We start from the raw sequence: 26,121 nt of genomic DNA, 5'->3' as shown, positions 1-26,121 counted from the left end.
TGTAATAGCAGAATAGTGACTACAGCTCTGGAGCATAAGACCTGATGTAACAGCAGAATAGTGAGTGCAGCTCTGGAGGATGAGACCTGATGTAACAGCAGAATAGTGACTGCAGCTCTGGGGGATAAGACACAATGTAACAACAGAATACTGACTGCAGCTCTGGAGGATAAGACACCAATGTAACAGCAGAATAGTGAGTGCAGCTCTGGAGGATGAGACCTGATGTAACAGCAGAATAGTGACTACAGCTCTGGAGCATAAGACACGATGTAATAGCAGAATAGTGACTACAGCTCTGGAGCATAAGACCTGATGTAACAGCAGAATAGTGAGTGCAGCTCTGGAGGATGAGACCTGATGTAACAGCAGAATAGTGACTGCAGCTCTGGGGGATAAGACACAATGTAACAACAGAATACTGACTGCAGCTCTGGAGGATAAGACACCAATGTAACAGCAGAATAGTGAGTGCAGCTCTGGAGAATGAGACCTGATGTAACAGCAGAATAGTGACTACAGCTCTGGAGCATAAGACACGATGTAACAGCAGAATAATGACTACAGCTCTGGAGCATAAGACACGATGTAACAGCAGAATAGTGACTGCAGCTCTGGAGGATAAGACCTGATGTAACAGCAGAATAGTGACTACAGCTCTGGAGGATAAGACCTGAAGTAACAGCAGAATAGTGACTGCAGCTCTGGAGGATAAGACCTGATGGAACAGCAGAATAGTGACTACAGCTCTGGAGGATAAGACACAATGCAACAACAGAATACTGACTGCAGCTCTGGAGGATAAGACCTGATGGAACAGCAGAATAGTGACTACAGCTCTGGAGGATAAGACACAATGCAACAACAGAATACTGACTGCAGCTCTGGAGGAAAAGACACCAATGTAACAGCAGAATAGCGAGTGCAGCTCTGGAGGATGAGACCTGATGTAACAGCAGAATAGTGACTACAGCTCTGGAGCATAAGACACGATGTAACAGCAGAATAGTGAGTGCAGCTCTAGAGCATTAGACACGATGTATCAGCAGAATACTGATACAAAAATAAAGAAAAACACATATCATCTGGGCCGGAACTAAAAGATATTTAAAGGGAACCTGTCACCCCGTTTTTTCAAGATGAGCTAAAAATAGCGTTAAATAGAGGCAGAGCTGTGCTTTACATTAGTGTATTTTGTGAGCCTTTATTCCCCACCTATGCTGCCGAAATACCTTTGTAAAGTCGCCGTTTTGGGCTGTCACTCACGCTGGTCTGGTCAGGTGGGCGTGGTGACAGCGCTGTTTCTCCCCCAGATCTCCGTTGGTGGCGTAGTGGTGTGCGCATGTCCAACTGGCGAATCCACTGCGCAGCTTGAAGGAAAAGAGCGCGATCTGCGCTATTCAGCCGTTTATCGTGGGCGCGGCCATCTTCCTGAGGCCGCGCATGCACAGATGGTTCTTCTCGGCTTCCCGGGGCTTCAGGAAAATGGCTGCGGGATGCCGCGCGTGCGCAGATGGCGATCGCGGCAGCCATTTTCCTGCAGCCGAGATGTCTCTTATCTAAAGAGACATTTACAGCGCTTTCATCCAGAAGTACTGAAAGCAGTGGATGAGAGACTGCATCCAAACCAATGAACCAGTGCAGCCATCAGTTGCAAGATATTTTGTCAGTGACAAAGTTACTGTGACAATGACAGTAGATACATTTAAAAAAACAGATCATAGAGCTTGTTGTAAAGGATAGTGTGCCTATTTCATTATGTGTCTGAATGGGGAAATGGCCCGCAAGCTTGGTGTTTCTCTGGAGAGAGGGTATTAGAAAATTAGTAATCGAAGAAGCTTTTAAACAAAAGGAAGAACTTAAAAAAACTCTGAAGGGACGCTTTCTGTTTCTTAAAATGGATGCCTGCACACGTCACAGAGGGAACTATTTTGCCATCAATGTCCGATTTGTTTGTGACAAAAATGAAATAGTTCCCAAGACATTGGCAGTAAGACACCAAAGCTCATCACACCAGTGAGTGTCTCCAGGTCTTGGTGGAAAAGGTTCTGCAAGACTATGAACTTAAAAAAGAGCAAGTTCTTTCTGTCGTAACTGACAGTGCTGCAAATATGATAAGTTCTATTAAGCTAATGAATGAGAGTAATGATGGTGACCGGCAGCTAGAAGAACATTCTGGGTCCACAGACACAGAAATGTTTGAAATAGAGGAACACAGTATTGTAACTGAGGAGCAAACTGAAGCTGCTTCAGATGAACGGCAGCATGATAGTTTAGATGATCTTGTGAAACTGTGTCAGTACGTTCTTTCATTCATCACATGCGCCGTGTTGTGCATACGCTACAGCTGGCTATAAGACAGTCTGCAAGAAGGACATGCTGCTGCCCTGATTGGCAAGGTGAGGACATTGTCTACTGTTGCCAGAACCCCTAACGTGGACTCAATTTTGAAGAGACGTGCCGGAAAAGGGGCAATTATTGATCAAGCCACACGATGGGGCAGTACTTACTTAATGATTCAGCGCTTGGTTGAACTGAAAACCTTTCTTGTAGACATGGCCAACCCTCAACTGACGCTAAATGAAAGTCAGTGGAATCAGGTGACGGAGCTGGAAAAATTGCTACAGCACCCATTTACAGTGACTAAAAAATTACCAGCAGAGGACTTAACTCCAGGTATTTTCTTAAAGGAAAAGAACCTGGAAGAACCTGATGTTTCGCCTGTCCCAAAGAGGAGGGTTAATTGCAAGTGACATAGCTACATCAATGAAACGGGAGAGGAGCTACTATTACAAAATAACATTCATTGGCCGCTGTTTATGTAGACCCAATGCATCGGATTCTTCTAGATGATCAACAGCTAACTAAAGGAAAAGAATAGCAGTAAGGATGAAAGGGTTACAGAACAGTCCGGAGGAACAAGAAGAATTTGGTCGTCCTGCCACATCTTCACCCTCATCAACTAATGAAGAATTTAATTTCAACAAATATTTGGATCACAAGAACGGTGCAAAGCATTCCCGCATAGAAGGGTCATCCCCGTAAAGAACATAGCCAGTGTTTTTCATGTGCACTAAAAGAAATTGAGAAATTTGACCGTTCATCAAAAATAACAACAAGTGATTCCTCTGTATCCTGACATTGTCAGAGATGTTCCCGAGTGGTCACTGCTTTGCCACCATTCCAAGTTAGTGTAGAGAGGTCGTTCTCTGCTCTCAAAATAATTACATCAGATTTGAGGGCATCCATGAAGGAGGATCTGACAGAGGCAATACTTTACTGAGGACAAATTTATAGATTTCTTCTTATTAACTGCAGAACAGTGTTTATTGCATATTTACTTATAAGAGTTTAGAAAAGTTTATAAAAGTTATTTGCTATATTCTAATTGTATTCTAATAAATATAGTTTTTTCTCTAAGTGGTCTGATTACTTATATGATGGTGAGAAACTGAATAAGCACAATGTTAATATTTGACAACAGTAAATTTATTGTTACGAATTAGCCATTTATGAAGGAGCCGGAGTCGGAACTTGATCAAATCCAGGAGTCGGAGTCGCAACTGTGGCTTACCGACTCCACAGCCCTGGTGAGCAAGTAGGAGAGCGGCCATAGCTCCTATATATGAGGGAGCAGGTAAGAGAGCGGCCATAGCTCCTATATATGAGGGAGCAGGTAGGAGAGCGGCCATAGCTCCTATATATGAGGGAGCAGGTAAGAGAGCGGCCATAGCTCCTATATATGAGGGGAGGAGGTAGGAGAGCGGCCATAGCTCCTATATATGAGGGGAGGAGGTAGGAGAGCGGCCATAGCTCCTATATATAAGGGAGCAGGTAGGAGAGCGGCCATAGCTCCTATATATGAGGGAGGAGAGCAGCCATAGCTCCTATATATGAGGGAGCAGGTAGGAGAGCGGCCATAGCTCCTATATATCAGGGAGCAGGTAGGAGAGCGGCCATAGCTCCTATATATGAGGGAGAAGGTAGGAGAGTGGCCATAGCTCCTATATATGAGGGAGCAGGTAAGAGAGCGGCCATAGCTCCTATATATGAGGGGAGGAGGTAGGAGAGCGGCCATAGCTCCTATATATCAGGGAGCAGGTAGGAGAGCGGCCATAGCTCCTATATATGAGGGAGAAGGTAGGAGAGCGGCCATAGCTCCTATATATGAGGGAGCAGGTAGGAGAGCGGCCATAGCTCCTATATATGAGGGAGCAGGTAGGAGAGCGGCCATAGCTCCTATATATGAGGGAGCAGGTAGGAGAGCGGCCATAGCTCCTATATATGAGGGAGCAGGTAGGAGAGCGGCCATAGCTCCTATATATGAGGGAGCAGGTAAGAGAGCGGCCATAGCTCCTATATATGAGGGGAGGAGGTAGGAGAGCGGCCATAGCTCCTATATATGAGGGGAGGAGGTAGGAGAGCGGCCATAGCTCCTATATATGAGGGAGCAGGTAGGAGAGCGGCCATAGCTCCTATATATGAGGGGAGGAGGTAGGAGAGCGGCCATAGCTCCTATATATGAGGGAGCAGGTAGGAGAGCGACCATAGCTCCTATATATGAGGGGAGGAGGTAGGAGAGCGGCCATAGCTCCTATATATGAGGGGAGGAGGTAGGAGAGCAGCCATAGCTCCTATATATCAGGGAGCAGGTAAGAGAGCGGCCATAGCTCCTATATATGAGGGAGGATGTAGGAGAGCGGCCATAGCTCCTATATATGAGGGAGCAGGTAGGAGAGCGCCCATAGCTCTTATATATGAGGGAGCAGGTAAGAGAGCGGCCATAGCTCCTATATATGAGGGAGGAGAGCAGCCATAGCTCCTATATATGAGGGAGGAGAGCAGCCATAGCTCCTATATATCAGGGAGCAGGTAGGAGAGCGGCCATAGCTCCTATATATGAGGGAGCAGGTAGGAGAGCGGCCATAGCTCCTATATATGAGGGAGCAGGTAGGAGAGCGGCCATAGCTCCTATATATGAGGGAGCAGGTAGGAGAGCGGCCATAGCTCCTATATATGAGGGAGGAGAGCAGCCATAGCTCCTATATATCAGGGAGCAGGTAGGAGAGCGGCCATAGCTCCTATATATGAGGTAGCAGGTAGGAGAGCGGCCATAGCTCCTATATATGAGGGAGGAGAGCAGCCATAGCTCCTATATATCAGGGAGCAGGTAGGAGAGCGGCCATAGCTCCTATATATGAGGGAGCAGGTAAGAGAGCGGCCATAGCTCCTATATATGAGGGAGGAGAGCAGCCATAGCTCCTATATATCAGGGAGCAGGTAGGAGAGCGGCCATAGCTCCTATATATGAGGGAGCAGGTAGGAGAGCGGCCATAGCTCCTATATATGAGGGAGAAGGTAGGAGAGCGGCCATAGCTCCTATATATGAGGGAGCAGGTAGGAGAGCGGCCATAGCTCCTATATATGAGGGAGCAGGTAAGAGAGCGGCCATAGCTCCTATATATGAGGGAGGAGAGCAGCCATAGCTCCTATATATGAGGGAGCAGGTAGGAGAGCGGCCATAGCTCCTATATATGAGGGGAGGAGGTAGGAGAGCGGCCATAGCTCCTATATATAAGGGAGCAGGTAAGAGAGCGGCCATAGCTCCTATATATGAGAGCAGGTAGGAGAGCGGCCATAGCTCCTATATATGAGGGAGCAGGTAAGAGAGCGGCCATAGCTCCTATATATCAGGGAGCAGGTAGGAGAGCGGCCATAGCTCCTATATATGAGGAACAGGTAGGAGAGCGACCATAGCTCCTATATATGAGGGAGAAGGTAGGAGAGCGGCCATAGCTCCTATAGATGAGGAACAGGTAGGAGAGCGGCCATAGCTCCTATATATGAGAAACAGGCAGGAGAGCGGCCATAGCTCCTATATATGAGGGAGCAGGTAAGAGAGCGGCCATAGCTCCTATATATGAGGGAGCAGGTAGGAGAGCGGCCATAGCTACTATATATGAGGGAGCAGGTAGGAGAGCGGCCATAGCTCCTATATATGAGGGAGCAGGTAAGAGAGCGGCCATAGCTCCTATATATGAGGGAGGAGAGCAGCCATAGCTCCTATATATGAGGGAGGAGGTAGGAGAGCGGCCATAGCTCCTATATATCAGGGAGCAGGCAGGAGAGCGGCCATAGCTCCTATATATGAGGGAGCAGGTAGGAGAGCGACCATAGCTCCTATATATGAGGGAGAAGGTAGGAGAGCGGCCATAGCTCCTATATATGAGGAACAGGTAGGAGAGCGGCCATAGCTCCTATATATGAGGGAGCAGGTAAGAGAGCGGCCATAGCTCCTATATATGAGGGAGCAGGTAGGAGAGCGGCCATAGCTCCTATATATGAGGGAGCAGGTAGGAGAGCGGCCATAGCTCCTATATATGAGGGAGCAGGTAAGAGAGCGGCCATAGCTCCTATATATGAGGGGAGGAGGTAGGAGAGCGACCATAGCTCCTATATATGAGGGAACAGGTAAGAGAGCGGCCATAGCTCCTATATATGAGGGAGCAGGTAAGAGAGCGGCCATAGCTCCTATATATGAGGGAGAAGGTAGGAGAGCGGCCATAGCTTCTATATATGAGGGAGAAGGTAGGAGAGCGGCCATAGCTCCTATATATGAGGGAGCAGGTAAGAGAGCGGCCATAGCTCCTATATATGAGGGAGCAGGTAGGAGAGCGGCCATAGCTCCTATATATGAGGGAGCAGGTAGGAGAGCGGCCATAGCTCCTATATATGAGAGCAGGTAAGAGAGCGGCCATAGCTCCTATATATCAGGCAGCAGGTAGGAGAGCGGCCATAGCTCCTATATATCAGGCAGCAGGTAGGAGAGCGGCCATAGCTCCTATATATGAGGGAGGAGAGCGGCCATAGCTCCTATATATCAGGCAGCAGGTAGGAGAGCGGCCATAGCTCCTATATATGAGGGAGCAGGTAGGAGAGCGGCCATAGCTCCTATATATGAGAGCAGGTAAGAGAGCGGCCATAGCTCCTATATATCAGGCAGCAGGTAGGAGAGCGGCCATAGCTCCTATATAGCAGGTAGGAGAGCGGCCATAGCTCCTATATATGAGGGAGCAGGTAAGAGAGCGGCCATAGCTCCTATATATGAGGGAGGAGAGCGGCCATAGCTCCTATATATGAGCGAGCAGGTAAGAGCGGCCATAGCTCCTATATATCAGGCAGCAGGTAGGAGAGCGGCCATAGCTCCTATATATGAGAGCAGGTAGGAGAGCGGCCATAGCTCCTATATATGAGGGAGCAGGTAAGAGAGCGGCCATAGCTCCTATATATAAGGGAGCAGGTAAGAGAGCGGCCATAGCTCCTATATATGAGGGAGCAGGTAGGAGAGCGGCCATAGCTCCTATATATAAGGGAGCAGGTAAGAGAGCGGCCATAGCTCCTATACATGAGGGAGCAGATAGGAGAGCGGCCATAGCTCCTATATATGAGGGAACAGGTAAGAGAGCGGCCATAGCTCCTATATATGAGGGAGCAGGTAAGAGAGCGGCCATAGCTCCTATATATGAGGGAGGAGGTAGGAGAGCGGACATAGCTCCTATAGATGAGGAACAGGTAGGAGAGCGGACATAGCTCCTATATATGAGGGAGAAGGTAGGAGAGCGGACATAGCTCCTATATATGAGGGAGCAGGTAAGAGAGCGGCCATAGCTCCTATATATGAGGGAGCAGGTAGGAGAGTGGCCATAGCTCCTATATATGAGGGAGCAGGTAGGAGAGCGGCCATAGCTCCTATATATGAGGGAGCAGGTAAGAGAGTGGCCATAGCTCCTATATATGAGGGGAGGAGGTAGGAGAGCGGCCATAGCTCCTATATATGAGGGAGCAGGTAGGAGAGCGGCCATAGCTCCTATATATGAGGGAGCAGGTAAGAGAGCGGCCATAGCTCCTATATATGAGGGAGAATGTAGGAGAGCGGCCATAGCTCCTATATATGAGGGAGAATGTAGGAGAGTGGCCATAGCTCCTATATATGAGGGAGCAGGTAGGAGGGCGGCCATAGCTCCTATATATGAGGGAGCAGGTAAGAGAGCAGCCATAGCTCCTATATATGAGGGAGCAGGTAAGAGAGCGGCCATAGCTCCTATATATGAGGGAGAAGGTAGGAGTGCGCCCATAGCTCTTATATATGAGGGAGCAGGTAAGAGAGCGGCCATAGCTCCTATATATGAGGGAGGAGAGCAGCCATAGCTCCTATATATGAGGGAGGAGGTAGGAGAGCGGCCATAGCTCCTATATATGAGGGAGCAGGTAGGAGGGCGGCCATAGCTCCTATATATGAGGGAGGAGGTAGGAGAGCGGCCATAGCTCCTATATATGAGGGAGGAGGTAGGAGAGCGGCCATAGCTCCTATATATGAGGGAGGAGAGCGGCCATAGCTCCTATATATGAGGGAGCAGGTAGGAGAGCGGCCATAGCTCCTATATATGAGGGAGGAGAGCGGCCATAGCTCCTATATATGAGGGAGCAGGTAGGAGAGCGGCCATAGCCCCTATATAGGAGTAACCACAGCCTCAGATGCAGATTGTTGTGTGATCAATATTGTGCAGAAAGTGAAGCTGAAGAATCGCTGCACCTGATATATTACTGCAGCTAATATATGCATACATATATCATTATTATTTATTTATATAGCACCATTAATTCCATGGTGCTGTACATGAGAAAGGGGTGACGTACAGAGATATAGATATCGTTTACAGTAAACAAATTTACAATGATAGATTTGTACAGAGGGGAGAGGACCTTGTCTTTACGGACTTACATTCTATGGGATAATGGGGAAGAGACAGAAGGTCGGGGGTGCGGCAGCTCTGGTGGTGGTGAGGCGGCAGCTCGGGTGGTGGTGAGGCGGCAGCTCGGGTGGTGGTGAGGCTGCAGCTCTGGTGGTGGTGAAGCTGCAGCTCTGGTGGTGAGGTGGCAGCTCGGGTGGTGGTGAGGCTGCAGCTCGGGTGGTGGTGAGGCTGCAGCTCGGGTGGTTGGTGAGGTGGCAGCTCTGGTGGTGAGGTGGCAGCATGGGTGGTTGATGAGGCGGCTCGGTGGTTGTGGGGCGGCAGCTTAGGAGGTGGTGAGGCGGCAGAATGATTATTGCAGGCTGTAGAGATGGGTTTTCAGGTTCCGTCTGATGGATCTGAGGGTGGTGGATAATCGGACGTGTTTTGGCGTGGAATTCAAGAGGATGGGGGATATTCGGGAGAAATCTTGAAGGCGGTTGTGTGAGGATTGAATAAGTGTGGAGGAGAGTAGGAGGTCTCGGGAGGATCGAAGATTACGTGAGGGAAGATATTGGGAGATTAGTTCAGAGATATAGGGAGGGGACAGGTTGTGGATGGCTTTGTAGATCAGAGTCAGTAGTTTGTACTGGATTCGTTGGGGAATTGGGAGCCAGTGGAGGGATTTGCAGAGGGTTGAAGCAGGGGAGTAGCGAGGAGAGAGGTGGATTAGCCGGGCAGCAGAGTTGAGGACAGACTGGAGTGGTGCAGGAGAGTTAGCGGGGAGGCCACAGAGGAGGGTGTTGCAGTAATCGAGGTGGGAGATGATGAGGGTATGCACAAGAGTTTTAGTAGATTGTGGGCTGAGGAAGGGACGGATTCTGGCAATATTTTTGAGTTGGAGGTGGCAAGAGTTTGGACGTGCGGTTTGAAGGACAGGGCAGAGTCGAGAGTTACCCCGAGGCAGCAAATTTCAGGTACGGGAGAGAGCGTGTTGCCGTTTACCATAATAGATAGATCAGGTAGGGGGGATACGTGAGATGAGGGAAAGATGATGAGTTCGGTTTTGTCTACATTGAGTTTTAGGAAGCGAGAGTTGCAGAAGGAGGATATGGCTGACAGACACTCCGGGATTCTGGAAAGAAGAGAGGTGACATCTGGGCCAGAGAGGTAGATCTGAGTGTCGTCCGCATATAGGTGGTACTGATAGCCGTGGGACTTTATGAGTTGTCCTAGGCCAAGGGTATAGATGGAAAAAAGTAGGGGCCCTAGGACAGAGCCCTGAGGGACTCCAACAGATTAAGGGCGGGGTGAGGAGGTGGTGTGGGAGTGGGAAACAATCCAGGACAGGGCGAGGCCTTTGATGCCGAGGGAAGAAAGAACCTGTAGCAGTAGGCAGTGATCGACTGTGTCGAAAGCAGAGGACAGGTTGAGAAGGAGGACGGATATGTACAGTATATATACAGTATATAACTGCATTACTACACTGGATAGTAGCTGTGGTTGCTGCATAGGAATGGAGTCTGTGTGCAATCAACTTTTATCTGGACTCTCCCATGGTCTATAAGGGATGTAAAGTTTTGTAATAATCCATCGTGTGCATTAATAAAGTAGCCGCCACTCTGCAGGGGCATCTTCTGGGGTGACCATGAGGGGGCGCTCTCACACGGTGTCACTCGCTGGAGGATGGCGGCCATCATTGATTGACCCTTTAGACCTTCTTTTTGACTCGAACATGTATTTCAAAGACAAATGTGACAGAAACATGAATAGGAGAGCGATGACATATGGGGGATCCTCCGATACTTTGCGGGAGGGAGGTCGCTGACCCGGGGGCTTCTCCGTCCTGTCTGCTTGTGGAGAGGTGTTGCATGCAGGGCCTGGACCTAGTCACCTGTGGCCCGGTCATGGAGAATCGCCAGGAGCTGCAGTCACCGGCCGGCACTATAAAGCGTTCTGACAACCGTGCGGCTGCAATTCGCATTGTCTGGTGAAGTGCAGCTTCTTTCCATGGATGATAAAACATGGCGGCTGGGCTTGGCCTGCAGGGTGGCCCCCACATTCGGTGACGGGCTTTGGACAGTGACTGGAGGCGTGCGCGCTCACGTCATGGTTTAGTGATTGGTTGGGCACTTGTGGAGCGCAGGGACCGCAGCGGAAACACCTGCCTCCCCGTGATGTGCGATTCCTCGCGTTCTTTCCATTTAATAACAGTTTGCTTTCATATTAGTGGGAAATTAATTTCTTTTTATATGTCACCGGACGCGGTGGTGCCGCGGAGCGCAGTGCACGGGGGACGCTCACACCTGTGCTTGCTGTAGACTGGATCCAGGTGCCTGGGAGCCCACGGGGCTGAATGGGATGGGAGCTCGCACCAGATTAACCTCTTCTGAGCTGGACTGTAGGGTCAGACATTGTGAAATAGATGACTCGTCTCCATCCATAGAAAACATGACGGCTGCACCTGCGTTCTCGCCAGGACTCTGCCGCCTGCTACCTCTGGCACCTCACGTCATGTCCTGAACCAGAAGAGCTTACAATCTAATAAAGCCTCCATAGTGGTCAGAAATGGCGGCTGTGGGGCTGCTCGGAAAGTCCTGGGATGATGCCACCCATGATGCCTCTTCCATGACCACTGTTTGTCCGCCGTCCCGGCCCAGGAAGAATTATTGGGGTCCAATATTTGCATCCCCAGATCCTTGGCACAGGCTCAGAAATTGTCACATACCCCGGACATAAGGCCTCTGATCCCGCGTCTCTGTCTTGGGCTGGAGTATACAGCAGTTTCCGCCATGACACCAGTCACACGGTGAAGAGTTGTCTCACCGCTGCTGCGTCACGGTTAGTGGGGCGACATTGTGACCCGCCAGTTTCTGGCTCTTTGTGTTTTGCAGTTGGGGTCCCCTATGGTCGTACTGTGACCCCATGCACCTCCATTATTCAGTGATGTCACAGCGGCAGGGAGCCATGTTTGGCCTCAGTCATGGTCACTCGCGGCTCTCGTGTGCCTTAATGAGGACTCTGCGCCATTCCATAATTGTTCTCGGGTTTCCCGCCGGCTATGAATGTGTTTCCTGAAGCTTTTCTGTGCTCTGGCTGCAGCTGCTTTTAACCCCTCGTGGTTGATAAAAACATGGGGTACCTCCAGCAATAGAGGGGAGAAGGTCCAATCCTCCAGTAATGAGCTCACAGGAGGGTCCCACCGCGGCGGCCATAATTGGATCTGGAGTGCAGGTGGCGCCCACTTCTGATTTATGGGGAAAGTGATATGAGCTCATGATTGGGGCTGTCAGGGCGAGCTGCCACTTAACCCTTTATTCTAAGCAGCACTCTGGGACAGATGTTTCTCCATCCGGACGGAGCTGTCGCACAGATGTCAGAAATCCCTGACCCAATCCTCTGTACACAGGTAAAGCAAGAAAACGTCATGCTTCTGAGCACGAGGACTAAGACCATGAGATGCGGGGGCTTGTGCCGTTTTCTGATGACATCATTAAATCTGTGCACATTATCGGTCATGTATGATTTATTTGTTCAGTGACATAAGCGCTGACATCATTGTGCAATTAGCAGCTTCAGTCGCTCTGCCCGATGTACTGTCTGATGCTGGGTCACCTCAGAGGCTTCATCCATCTTTATTCCTCTGCCCCATATTTATGGCCAGACCGTAAACTCAGCCTATGTAATAATCTATATAAATAATTGTCTAAGGGTCACTTCTGTCTGTCCTTCTGTCACAGATATTCATTCACTGATTGGTCTCGCCAGCTGCCTGTCATGGCTGCCGGGACCAATCAGGGACGGGCACAATCCGGAAGAAAATGGCCGCTCCTTACTCCCCGCAGTCAGTGCCTGTCGCCCGCATACTCCCCTCCGGTCACAACACACACATAACACATGGTTAATGCCGGTGGTAACGGACCGCGTTATGCCACGGGTAACGCACTCCGTTACCGCCGCTATTAAATCTGTAAAACTTCTTACTATTGACGCTGCCTATGCAGCAGCAATAGTAAAAAATGTAATGTTAAAAATAATTTAAAAAAAAACCTGCTATACGCACCCTCCGTAGTCCACTGAGCCGCTCCCGCCGACCGCCATCTTCTGCTGCTCTTTTCGGGGGCAAAGATGGTATGGCAGAAGGACCTGCCATGACGTCACGGTCATGTGACCGTGACGTCATCACAGGTCCTGCGCTCATACCAACGCTAGGACCGGAAGCTGCCGTGGACTACAAGGGGCCCTCGGAAAGGTGAGTATATGTTTATTTTTTCACCTGTGACAAACCTGGCTGGGCAATATACTACGTGGCTGGCCAATATAGGCTACGTTCAGACTAGCGTTGTGCGCCGCTGCGTCGGCGACGCACAACGCACCGAAAAACGCAGCAAAACGCACGCAAAAACGCTACGTTTTGCGACGCGTGCGTCGTTTTTTGCCGAAAATCGGACGCAAGAAAAATGCAACTTGTTGCGTTTTCTTTGTCCGACGCTTGCGGCAAAAAAGACGCATTTGTCGTAAAACGCAACAAGCAAAAACGCATGCGTCCCCCATGTTAAACATAGGGGCGCATGACGCGTGCGTCGCCGCTGCGTCGCCCGACGCGGCGCCGACGCACACTAGCACAACGCTAGTCTGAACGTACCCATACTACGTCGCTGTGCAATATACTACGTGGCTGGCCAATATACTACGTCGCTGTGCAATATACTACGTGGCTGGGCAATATACTGCGTGGACATGCATATTCTAGAATACCCGATGCGTTAGAATCGGGCCACCATCTAGTGAAGTATAACTGATATCTGGAGAGCGGTGACGTCACTGCTGTATAATATAACTGATATCTGGAGAGCGGTGACGTCACCGCTGTATAATATAACTGATATCTGGGGAGCGGTGATGTCACTGCTGTATAATATAACTGATATCTGGGGAGCGGTGATGTCACTGCTGTATAATATAACTGATATCTGGGGAGCGGTGATGTCACTGCTGTATAATATAACTGATATCTGGGCAGCAGTGATGTCACCGCTGTATGATATAACTGATATCTGGAGAGCGGTGATGTCACCGCTGTATAATATAACTGATATCTGGGCAGCAGTGATGTCACCGCTGTATGATATAACTGATATCTGGGCAGCGGTGATGTCACTGTCGTGTGCACATAGATCCTCTCCGTCCCACCTGCACAGGTAATATGTGGATGGAGCGCACACAGTCGTCATCATTATTTTACACTAGGTCAGTGCTGGTTTTCGGTCTTGCAGTGTCTGCAGTTTTGTCTGTTCTGTTCAGTGTTCACAAATGTCCAACTTGGTTTTTTATAAAGACATTGTGCCCCCTAGTGGCTGCCACTTTGTGGTGCTACATTGTGTCTGTCTTGTCACCCAGGACCTAAAAACACCCCCGGACCACAGTGACACCGCGTTCCCCTTTTATTTTCTCCTCTGTCTTCTTTGGCATCATAATTAAACATTTAAAACCTTCAAGAGAAAAAGTGAGCAAAAACCCTACTGTAACTAAGTAAATAAAAACCAAAAAAGTACATTTAAATAACAAAGTTTTTAGTAATACTTTTTTTTATTTAAAGAAAAAAAAAAAATAAAAAATCGCATAAAAGCCATCCCACCACGACAAGGTAACTCTGATCGGGACAGTCCTACATTGTCTAATATTAAAACCTTACCATGTGTCAATGTTGACCTCAGTGTGTGAATAAGGGCAGACAAAAGGACTGGGCCCAACCAGTGGAACACCATAATTAAACATTGGCTGCTGTTTTTGTGACTGCACCACCTTGTTATTCTGCCCCATTCACCACCCTTGCGGTTTCAGGGGGTGTCAGCGGACTGTACAACACACACAGCGGGATGGAAATGGGGAGAGGAAGGCCCTACCTATAGGGAATGAAGGATGGGGCACCTCCTGAGCTCCAAACTGAGGCTATCCCTGCACTTCCCTAACGCCCTAAGCGGGTCCTTCTCCCCACCGCCGTCACAAACCTCGTCCCTCACTGTCACCTTATACTGCCCTGGCCGGCAAGGGCGCTAGCCTCACAACTGCAGATGGTACAACATGGGGAGTGGTGACATGGATGAAATAGACAAGGTAGAAACACCACACTTAGCCTCCAGACACTCCACACTGCAGAGGATACAGAAATGGCTCCAAACCCCAGAAGTAGCCAACACCAGAGAGCTGCGACTGCACGGTTGGTCTCCATAGAATAACTATCACCATCAGTCAGCTGATGCATCAGGTGACCATTTAAAGGATGGTGGGAGTGGTGACCACCACATCAGCTGACCCAGCAACTCTGCAGTTGTAGCAGGCTGCCTGTAAGGGAAACATTAACATTAACCCCCGCCGGCCTGAAAGGAAAAAAGCAACATTTAAAACATACTGAACCAGAGCTGCCACAAATCCAAAAATGTATCATGACATAGAGACTGAGCCGCGTCTACTGATGTGTATGGTCCGTATGCATCCTATAGGGAGGTGACATCACAGGTCGCTGTATATATATATATATATATATATATATATATATATATATATATATACACACATACATACACACACACACACAATTGCTTCTCACAAAATTAGAATATCATCAAAAAGTGAATTTATTTCAGTTCATCAACACAAAAAGTGAATCCATATATTCTATAGAGCCATTACACACAGAGTGATCTATTCCACGTGTTTATTTCTATTAATGTTGATGATTATGGCTTACAGCCAATGAAAACCCAAAAGTCATTATCTCAGTAAATTAGAATACTTTATAACACCAGCTTGAAAAATTGATTTAAAATCTGAAATGTTCCCTACTGAAATGTATGATCAGTAAATGCACTCAATACATGGTTGCGGCTCCTTGTGCATCAATTACTGCATCAATGTGGCGTGGAGGCGATCAGCCTGTGGCACTGCTGAGGGGTTATGGAAGCCCAGGTTGCTTTGATAGCAGCCTTCAGCTCGTCTGCATTGTTGGGTCTGGTGTCTCATCTTTCTCTTGACAATACTCCATAGATTCTCTGGGGTTAAGGTCAGGTGAGTTTGCTGCCAATCAAACCCAGTGATACTGTTATTTTTACACCAGGTATTGGTACTTTTGTCAGTGTGGACAGGGGCCAAGTCCTGCTGGAGAATGACATTTCAATCTCCAAAAAGCTTGTCGGCAGAGGGAAGCATGAAGTGCTCTACAATGTCCTGGTGGACGGCTGCGCTGACTTTGGTCTTGATAAAACACAGTGGACCTACACCAGCAGATGACATGGCTCCCCAAACCATCACTGATTGTGGAGACTTCACACCAGACCTCCAGCAGCTTGGATTGTGGCCTCTCCACTCTTCCTCCAGACTCTGGGACCTTGGACCACTGACCACAGTCCGGTTCTTCTTCTCCTTGGCCCAGGTAAGACGCTTCTGGTGTTGTCCATTGGTCATGAGTGGCCGGACACAAGGAATGTGACACTTGTAGCCCATGTCCTGGATACGTCTGTTTGTGGTGGCTCTTGAAGCAATGACTCCAGCTGCAGTCCACTCCTTGTGAATCTCCACCACATTTCTAAATGGCCTTTTCTTAACGATCCTTTTAAGGCTACGGTTATCCCGATGGATCCAGCACTGTGTGAACAGCCAGCTTCTTTAGCAATGACCTTTTGTGGCTTCCCCTTCTCGTGGAGTGTGTCAATAACTGCCTTCTGGACATCTGTAAGGTCAGCAGTCTTCCCCATGATTGTGGAGATTGTGAATCATATATTCACCTAACCCAAGAACCTCATGAGTCCGGTGGTGAGTCAACACACTGTTAATGCGCCGATGCACGCACAAAATGATGCCGAAATTCTGACGTCCTGCAAGTGCGTCAGCGCCTGTGCCAGTCTGTAGACATTAGAGCTTAACTGTATCAGTGCGCTGTGCATGCCGAGCAGTTATGGGTAGAGTAGCTCTGGGTGGTCTCCTCTGAGTGCAGGGCCCAGGGCAACCGCACCCTCTCCCCCGGTAGTTACGCTACTGATAGAGGGGACACATGGAGTGTCCGATGTGATGGAGGGAGACACATGGAGGGTCTGACGTGACATAGAGGGGGACACGCAAGGTCTGGCTGATATGGAGGAATGTGGAGAAGTTTGACTTATTTGTAGGAGTTCACATGAAAGCAGCTGATATGATAAAGCAGAGGGTACATGGAGACAGATGTAATACAGTGGTCCACAAAAAAGGGTGTGAGGACACAGCATTTTATCTTAATTAACTAGATGTCTATTTTCAGTAGGCCAGGAGGAATAGACTGTTTTCTATATGTTGACTTTTGAATTTGTGTTTCTTTCATGTCTGTCAAGAAAACACAGACTTTAGTTTGTATAAGCCTGTAATATTGACTTGTAAGTTGACATTTGATGTAACATATTGTGCTGCTATCCTGGATGACTAGTAATGTTTGCTGATATATTGATTACACATTGTCCTGGCCAGCTAGCTTTATGACTTGCAAAACAGCAGAGGAAAAACTATGTAAATAGATTAAATAATTAAGCAATGCGAGTTCATCTCATCAACATTCTTCCCTTTTACCTCTGGATGCTGGTTTGATGGACAGTTGTTAACTATAAAAAGAGCATATGCGCTCCTTTGTAACATCCATAGACAGATATACATTCATTCAGCCAAGAGATCAACAGAACCAGAGTGTCACGAGGCAGAAAGAGGAAAACAGGAGATGAGGAATCTGGGCCCCTGAACTGCCCCTCAGGCTAGGGGAAGCCCTGTCTTTCCTTAACTTGGGGGTACCCTTGAAGGTAGGGAGGCCCAAGTCAAATATAAGAGTGAGGGGAACACGATACCAAAAGGTGAATGCACAAACTACAAAATAACAAAAACTCAGAACTTAGCATGTGCACGCCGCTGCAGACTCCACAACAAAGATAGTATAGCAACTGAGCTCCAAACACCAGACTAGGCTGACACCAGGGAGCTGCTACTGCGAGGTTGGTCTCCTAAAAGGAACTGTATAACCAACAGTCAGCTGATGCACCAGGTGACCTTATAATGGATGGTGGGAGTGGTCACAAACATCAGCTGACCCAGCAGCAATGCAATAACACCAGCGGCCACCGGGGGGAGTAAACTGCATTAACCCCCAATGACCAGAAAAGGAAAAAAGGTTTAAATCCGAGGGAAACCAGATCTGCCACAGATCCAGACATGGATCAATGAGTGGCCTCTGGACACTCAACATCAGACCTAATCAGACCTACCTACGGTGAGGATGCCTCGATCCACCAGAGTTCACCTCGTCAGGCACCTGACTCTCAGGTTTATGGCAAACGCGACCTGATGAAAAGGCCACCAATGAAGGCGCCACAAACCTCCAGAGGGCCGACCTGGGGAATGAGTTGTGTACATGCATAACTGGGGGTAACTCCAACTGAAAAGTCCCCGGGCTGAGAATGGCCGACACCCGATATGGCCCAATCACCCTGGAACTCCAGGTCCCAGTTGCACACTTCCACCTGATGTTTTTGGTGGACACCCATACGTACTCATTCACACACAGGTCCGGACCTGAACGTTTATTTCCATGCAAATGTTTGCTACAGGACGGAGAATTCTTTGAGGAATTGACAACAGAGGCGTCCCCCTGTGTCACTATACTCACACCCCCACAATGCTCCGAGGGAACCACCACCCTCATCTGACCCCTCCTCCTAAGAGGTCTCTGACCCACCGGATTAACCTGTAGTGAGGGTAAAGTCTTGACCCTAGTCCCTGGCAGCACCTCTGCTGCCCCCACTGAAGGGGGTGAACAGTGTAAACAGCACCACAAAGCAAATAAACATGAATAAACAATATAAGAGTGAGGGAAACACGATACCAAAAGGTGAATGCACAAACTACAAAATAACAAAAACTCAGAACTTAGCTTGTGCACGCCGCTGCAGACTCCACAACAAAGATAGTACAGCAACTGAGCTCCAAACACCAGACTAGGCTGACACCAGGGAGCTGCTACTATGAGGTTGGTCTCCTGAAAGGAACTGTATAACCAGCAGTCAGCTGATGCACCAGGTGACCTTATAAAGGATGGTGGGAGTGGTCACAATCATCAGCTGACCCAGCAGCAATGCAATAACACCAGCGGCCACCAGGGGTATAAAACTGCATTAACCCCCAATGACCAGAAAGGAAAAAAGGTTTAAATCTGAGGGAAACCAGATCTGCCACAGATCCAAACATGGATCGTGACACAGAGGCTCTCTACAGGATAGCAGCCAACACATACCAAGGAAGGTGACGGGCACAAGGGGGCATTCTTTGCGTCTGGAGGAGAGAAGGTTTTTCCACCAACATAGAAGAGGATTCTTTACTGTTAGGGCAGTGAGAATCTGGAATTGCTTGCCTGAGGAGGTGGTGATGGCGAACTCAGTCGAGGGGTTCAAGAGAGGCCTGGATGTCTTCCTGGAGCAGAACAATATTGTATCATACAATTATTAGGTTCTGTAGAAGGACGTAGATCTGGGGATTTATTATGATGGAATATAGGCTGAACTGGATGGACAAATGTCTTTTTTCGGCCTTACTAACTATGTTACTATGTTACTATGTTACTATGTACTATGTTACATCATAGCTCCATCACGAGGGACACAGATTTAACATTCTACAGGATGGCAGTTTAGGGGATCTCGGCCCCAGCTGAAAGAATGTAGCTCTGCTCCATTGACCATCACAGAACCATGGATACATTTGGGATAGTCAGGATTGGGACTCATTGGTTACCTGAGCCCCATGGATACGTTTGTGAAAGCCAGGTTGTGAGCCTCCATTCACCTGGCCGTGTACCTTAAGGGGCTGTCATCTTCCTAAGCTTGTTGTTACCTCCTCTCTGTGTGCATGCCACAGGTGGGGTAGTCGGCCCTGGAAGATCTGAAGTCACAGCTGCCATTATCCCTTCGAGTGAGCGGGAAAGTGAGACTGTAATCTGCATCATCTTGGGGTATTTTGATGGGACTGTTCTGTGTTATCTGCCTGTTTTGTGAGTCAATAAAGTATTGCCACATTGTTTTACCCTCACTCTATGTTGATCGGACGTTCGGTAGGATGTGCCCTGGTACATGTGGTTTTGACTAGCGGACCAGGGCACCCGCTGACCCCCGTGTCTCCACAAGGGGGTTGAAGTGAGAGGGGACTTTTGGGTGTAAGACAAAGAGAAGATTTCCAGACAAAATGCAGCTTTGGAGATTCAGAAAATGAGGACAGGAGGAAACATGAGAGGAGCAGAGACATTTCCTGCACTCAGGGCACTGAGACGTTCAGCCGGAGAGAGCCTTGGAGGATGAGGCTCCGCCAGGGTCTTGGTCACTGGATGGTGTCGCTTCCTTCCACGTCTCCTAATGACTTTACCTGAATGCTGAGGGGGCGCTTGTGCACATAAATAAGGAATGTCTGCTGTGGGGACATGAGGAGTTTTGGACACTGGAAGAGAATTTGAGATGTTTCCTGCTGATGGTCTGTGCAGGGAATGAGCGGAGTGCAGTGGGAGTCGATATTATTGAATGGGGGGCATCTCATATTAAAGGGAATCTGTCACCCCCAAAATTGAGGGTGAGGTAAGCCCACCGGCATCAGGGGCTTATCTCCAGCATTCTGTAATGCATTCTGTAATGCTGTAGATAAGCCCCGATGTAACCTGAAAGGTAAGAAAAAGGTTAGATTATACTCACCTGGGGGCGGTCCTACTGCGGTCCGGTGCCTCCTATCTTCAGATGACGTCCTCTTGTCTCCCTGCCGCGGCTTCGGCGCAGGCGTACTGATCTGTCCTGTTGAGGGCAGAGCAAAGTACTGCAGTGCGCAGGGAAAGGTCAGAGAGGCCCAGCACCTGCGCACTGCAGTACTGTGCTCTGCCCTCAACGTCATCTGATGAAGATAGGAGGCACCCCACCGGACCGCCCCTGGGTGAGTATGATCTAACCTGTTTTTCTCATCTTTCAGGATACATCGGGGCTTATCTACAGCATTACAGAACGCATTACAGAGTGCTGGAGATAAGCCCCTGATGCCGGTGGGCTTGCCTCACCCTCGATTTTGGGGGTTACAGGTTCCCTTTAATGGATGATACAGAAAATATATATATCTTTGTACTGTGTTAGCCAGTAGATAGAAAAATATTTAGATTTGAGAGTCCTCAGTGGTGGATAACTTTTAATGGCAAACTGAAAAGATGGTAACAATTTCCAAGAAGATCCGCCTGTGCATGGAAAGCGAGGAGAAGATCCGCCTGTGCATGGGAAGCGAGAAGATCCGCCTGTGCATGGGAAGTGAGAAGATCCGCCTGTGCATGGGAAGCGAGAAGATCCGCCTGTGCATGGGAAGCGAGGAGAAGATCCGCCTGTGCATGGAAAGCGAGGAGAAGATCCGCCTGTGCATGGGAAGCGAGGAGAAGATCCGCCTGTGCATGGGAAGCGAGCAGATCCGCCTGTGCATGGGAAGCGAGAAGATCCGCCTGTGCACGGGAAGCGAGAAGATCCACCTGTGCATGGGAAGCGAGCAGATCCGCCTGTGCATGGGAAGCGAGAAGATCCGCCTGTGCACGGGAAGCGAGAAGATCCACCTGTGCATGGGAAGCGAGAAGATCCGCCTGTGCACGGGAAGCAAGGAGAAGATCCGCCTGTGCACGGAAAGCGAGGAGAAGATCCGCCTGTGCATGGGAAGCGAGAAGATCCGCCTGTGCATGGGAAGCAAGGAGAAGATCCGCCTGTGCATGGGAAGCGAGGAGAAGATCCGCCTGTGCACGGGAAGCGAGAAGATCCACCTGTGCATGGGAAGCGAGAAGATCCGCCTGTGCACGGGAAGCAAGGAGAAGATCCGCCTGTGCACGGAAAGCGAGGAGAAGATCCGCCTGTGCATGGGAAGCGAGAAGATCCGCCTGTGCATGGGAAGCAAGGAGAAGATCCGCCTGTGCATGGGAAGCAAGGAGAAGATCCGCCTGTGCATGGGAAGCAAGGAGAAGATCCGCCTGTGCACAGGAAGCGAGGAGAAGATCCGCCTGTGCATGGGAAGCGAGAAGATCCGCCTGTGCATGGGAAGCGAGGAGAAGTTCCGCCTGTGCATGGGAAGCGATGAGAAGATCCGCCTGTGCACAGGAAGCGAGAAGATTCACCTGTGCACGGGAAGTGAGGAGAAGATCCGCCTGTGCATGGGAGGCGAGGAGAGGATCCACAAATTCATGGGAAGCGAGAAGATCCACCTGCGCATGGTGAGGAGAAAATCCGTCCGCACAGTGGAAGTGAGGAGAAGATAGCCCACGCAGGGGAAGTGAAGAGAGGATCAACACGCGCAGGGGGAGCAAGGAGAGGATCCCTACGTGCAGGGGTATGGAGGAGAGGATCCACATGCGCAGGTGGAGCGAGGAGAGGATGCCCACGTGCAGGGGGATCGAGGAGAGGATCCACATAGGCAAGGGGAGCGAGAAGATCTGTGTGCGCAGGGGGAGCAAGGAGAGGAACCGCACGCGCAGTGGGATGGAGGAGAGGATCCACATGCGCAGGGGGAGCGAGGAGAGGATATGCACAAGCAGGGGAAGCGAGGAGAGGATCCACATGTGCAGGGGAAGCGAGGAGATCTGCGTGTACAAGGGGAAACGAGGATCCATCTGCGCAGGGGAAGCAAAGAGGATCCTCTCCTCGCTTCCCTGCAAGTGCGAATTTTCACGCTTTCCCTGTACATTCAGATTCTCTCCTCGCTTCCCCTGCATGTGCGTATCTTCTCTGCTTCCTCTGTACGTGCAGACCCTCTCCTCGATTCCCTTGCATGTATGTTGGTATTATTACACAGTGAAGTACAGTCATATTATTGGGCGGCTCACTGTATGGCAACATTATTACACAGTGCACTGTATGGTGATATTATTGGCCAGAGCACTGTATGGCAGCATTATTGAAACATTGATATAATATGGCTCTGTATGGCGGTATTATTGGGACAAGGCATTGAATGGTTGCTGTGTAAGCAGCATATGGCGTATTCATCAACATCCTGGTACTCTGTATAATGATGTGATGGATTATTTGGAGCTGAGGAAGAGTAATGGAGTCAGGATAACGGAGGTGAGAAGAAATTGGTAGCCATAAATACAGGTCCCAGCAATGAGAGGAAGGTCAAGAACAATGGACTGAATGGAAGACGGCGAGACCTGAACAGAGGATGTAGCCGGTGAGGGACCCCGGGCATCAGACCCTGGTGATTGAGGAGTGAGGAGGACATGGCGGATTATAGGGCAGGGGCGACTGAACTGGCCGGATAGCGGCAGCAAGATTGATGGAACAGAGAAGATGGGAACAATTTTGTATGGTGGATTCCACGTTTCCCACACACCCTGCCCCAGCAGCAAGCCTGGTGGAGGAGTTGGTTTTCTCCTGTCAGATAACTGATCCTTCACCCCAAACCAATTACCACTCCCTGTTACTCTCCCTTCCTTTGAGGTGCACTCTGTGTTCATCTACTCCCCCACCAACCTCCAACTCGCTGTCATTTACCACCCCCCAGGGCCAACAACCGCCTTCTTTGACCACTTCACCACCTGGCTATTTCATATCCTATCCGCTGACATCCCCACTATCATCATGGGCGACTTCAACATCCCCATTGACACTTCCCTCTCAGCTGCCACTAAATTTCTATCTCTCACTTCCTCTTTCGGCCTCAATGGTCTTCTGCAGCCACTAACAAAGATGGCCACACACTGGACCTCACCTTCAGCCACTTCTGTTCCATATCTAACCTCTGTATCTCACTTACATTCTCTTCTCTCTCCTCTCAAGGTCCACAATCCCCACTCTACAAACTTGCCCACCCTCAGGGAAATCTTAAACACCTCGATCCACACTCTGAATCTCTTCTCCCTCTTACAGACATAAGTTCCTTACACAATGCAGATGCTGGTGTCTCTTTATATAACACCACAATAGCTGCAAGTCTGGAATCAGTCACCCCTCTCATATTTACCAATGTTCACAAAATCAACAGACAACCCTTGCACACCAGCCTGACCAAAGAACTGAGGCAGGTGTCCAGGGTTGCTGAGTGGCGAAGGAAAAGATCCCACTCCAGCGAGGACTTCATCGCACTCAAACAGTCCCTCGCTACTTTCAAGACCACACTCACTGCAGCAAAACCTACCTCTCATCTCTCATATCCTCCACGTCTCACAACCCTAAACAGTTATTCAACACTTTCAATTTTCTCCTCTGTCCTCCAGAACCTCCTACCTCTCCACTCATCTCAGCTGAAGACTTTGCCTCATTCTTCAAGCAGATTTATAACATCAGAGAAAGCTTTGGCCTACAACCCACACAACCCCTCCTCCTAACTGCTCAGCCCTCCTCTTTCAAAACCAACTGCTCCACCATTACAGAAGACTGACTCTCCACACTACTCTCAAGATCGCATCTCACCACCTGTGAACTTGACCCCATTCCATCCCAAACCTCACCACAGTCTTCATTCCAACCCTAACCCATCTCTTCAACCTATCACTAACTGGTGTTTTCCTCTCAAGCTTTAAACATGCCTCAATCACACCCATCCTCAAAAAGCCTTCTCTTGACCCATCCTCTGTATCTAGCTGTCGCCCTATATCACTTCTCCCCTATTCTGCAAAACTACTGGAACAACACGTCCATCTTGAACTGTCATCCCATCTCTCTTCCTGCTCCCTCTTTGATCACTTACAATCTGATGTCCGCCCACATCACTCCACTGAAACTACCCTAACTAATGTCACCAATGACCTATAATCCTCCTCCTGGACCTGTCTTTTGCCTTTGACACAGTGGACCATTCCCTCCTACAGATTCTCTCATCTCTTGGCATCACTGATTTGGCCCTGTCCTGGATCTCATCATACCTAAAAGACCGGACATTCCACATCTCCCACTCACACACCACCTCCTCTCTGCACCCCCCATCTGTCAGAGTCCTGCAAGGTTCAGTCTTAGGGTCCCTGCTCTTCTCCATTTACAGCTTTGGCCTCAGACAGCTCATGGAGTCTCACAGATTTCAGTATCACCTCTATGCTGATGACACACAGATCTACATCTCTGGACCAGATATCACCACCCTACTAACCAGAATCCCACAATGTCTGTCCGCTATTTCATCCTTCTTCTGCGCTAGATTTCTAAAACTTAATATGGACAAATCAGAATTCATCATCTTTCCCCATCTCACGTGATCCCTCCCCCAGTGGACCCATCCATTAAAGTAAATGGCTGCCCACTCTCCCCAGTCCCACAAGCTCGCTGCTTCGGGGTAATCCTTGACACTGATCTCTCCTTCAAACAACATATTCAAGTTCTTTCCACTTCCTGCCGACTTCAACTCAAAAATATTTCCCGGATCCATAAATTCTTCAAACAAGAATCTGCAAAAACCCTAGTCCATGCCCTCATCATCTCCCGCCTTGGCTACTGCAACCTCCTGCTCTGTGGCCTCCCCTCTAACACTCTCGCACCCCTCCAATCTATCCTAAACCCTGCTGCCCGACTAATCCACCTGTCCCCCCGCTATTCCCCGGCCTCTCCCCTCTGTCAATCCCTCCACTGGCTCCCCATTACCCAACAACTTCAGTTCAAAACCCTAACCATGACATGCAAAGCCACCCACAACCTGTCTCCTCCATACATCTGTGACCTCATCTCCCGATTCTTACCTGCACGCAACCTCCGATCCTCACAAGATCTCCTTCTCTACTCCCCTCTTATCTCCTCTTCCCACAATCGCATACAAGATTTCTCTCGCGTATCACCCCTACTCTGGAACTCTCTACCACAACATATCAGACTCTCACCTACCATGGAAACCTTCAAAAGGAACCTGAAGACCCACCTCTTTCGACAAGCCTATAACCTGCAGTAACCACCGATCGACCAAACCACTGCACGACCAGCTCTACCCTCACCTACAGTATCCTCACCCATGCCTTGTAGATTGTGAGCCCTCGCGGGCAGGGTCCTCACCTACTTTATCCTCACCCATCCCTTGTAGACTGAACCCTCGCGGGCAGGGTCCTCTCTCTTCCTGTATCCTCACCCATCCCTTGTAGACTGTGAGCCCTCGCGGGCAGGGTCCTCTCCTCCTGTATCCTCACCCATCCCTTGTAGACTGTGAGCCCTCGCGGGCAGGGTCCTCTCTCTTCCTGTATCCTCACCCATCCCTTGTAGACTGTGAGCCCTCGCGGGCAGGGTCTTCTCTCCTCCTGTATCCTCACCCATCCCGTGTAGATTGTGAGCCCTCACGGACAGGGTCCTCTCTCCTGTATTCTCACCCATCCCTTGTAGATTGTGAGCCCTCGCGGGCAGGGTCCTCTCTCCTC

The sequence above is a fragment of the Ranitomeya imitator genome, chromosome 8, assembly GCF_032444005.1.
Source record: "Ranitomeya imitator isolate aRanImi1 chromosome 8, aRanImi1.pri, whole genome shotgun sequence".
Classification (NCBI taxonomy): domain Eukaryota; kingdom Metazoa; phylum Chordata; class Amphibia; order Anura; family Dendrobatidae; genus Ranitomeya; species Ranitomeya imitator.
This window is presented reverse-complemented; position numbering follows the sequence as displayed.